We start from the raw sequence: 1,202 nt of genomic DNA on the forward strand, positions 1-1,202 counted from the left end.
TACTACTTAAATTTCTTTTTCTTGTCTTATTGCCATATATAGCCAACATTTCTGAAAGTACATGAAATAATAGGGGTAACAATGGGCATGCTTACTTTAACCATGATCTTATTAGAAAAGCTTCTCCATTCCAGATACAGGCTTCTGGTTTTAGACAGAGAGTACTGACCATCTTTAAAAAGTCTATTTATTCCTATGGTTTAAAAAAATGTTTTTAACATAAATATATTTTTGTCATACACTTTTCTTCATCTATTGTGATTTTTATTACTTTTATTACTAAAATGGTCTATTATGTTTATAGTTTTCTTCATTTTAAACCAATCTCTCATTCTTAGTATAAATTCAATCTGGTGGTAGTTTATAATCTTAAAAATATATTGCTAGTGCTCGCTTCGGCAGCACATGTACTAAAATTGGAACGATACAGAGAAGATTAGCATGGCCCCTGCGCAAGGATGACACGCAAATTCATGAAGCGTTCCATATTTTTAGGGGAGAGAATTTGGAACTCAAAGTTTTAAAAACAGATGTTCAAAAACAAACAAAAATGTTTTTGCATGCAACAAGAAAATAAGATACACAGGCAATGGGGCATAAAAATTTATCTTGCCCTACAAGAAAAGAAGGGAAAAGGGGATGGGAGGGGAGTGGGGTGACAGAGGGGAGCGCTAACTGGGGAACAGGGCAACCAGAATATATGCCATCTTGGAGTGGGGGGAGGGTAGAAATGGGGAGAAAATTTGTAATCCAAACTCTTGTGAAAATCAATGCTGAAAACTAAATATGTTAAATAAATTTAAAAAAATATATATTGCTATTGACTCTTTGATAATATTTTACTTAAAATTTTTGTATCAATACTTATTAGCAATATTAGTCTACAGTTTCTTTGTCTTTTTGTATTCCCTGGTTTGGGTTTCAAGACCACATTTTTTTTCCAAAGAAAGAATTTGTTATGATCCCTTTTGTCCTATCTTTGGCAATAATTTATATGTTAATGAAATTAATTGTTCTTTAAATGTTTGATAGAATTCACTCTTAAATCCAACTTCCTTCCTTTGGGAATTCATTTAGGCTTGTTCAATTTATTTTTTTAAGGTTGGGTTATTTAAATTTTCTACTTAATCTGAGTAATTTTTTTGCAAATATTTATCTATTTCATTTAAATGATCACTTGTGTTGGCATATAATTGAGCAAA

The 1,202-nt window shown here is 31.0% G+C and overlaps 1 non-coding gene across 1 annotated transcript; it reads left to right on the forward strand.

Moving 5' to 3' along the window:
* The first annotated feature begins 386 nt into the window (after positions 1–386).
* LOC118830416 lies at positions 387–493 on the forward strand. The gene has a single exon (XR_005009052.1). It is a non-coding gene; the product is annotated as a U6 spliceosomal RNA (small nuclear RNA).
* Positions 494–1,202: the final 709 nt, after the last annotated feature.

This window comes from Trichosurus vulpecula, chromosome 8, assembly GCF_011100635.1.
Source record: "Trichosurus vulpecula isolate mTriVul1 chromosome 8, mTriVul1.pri, whole genome shotgun sequence".
NCBI lineage: Eukaryota > Metazoa > Chordata > Mammalia > Diprotodontia > Phalangeridae > Trichosurus > Trichosurus vulpecula.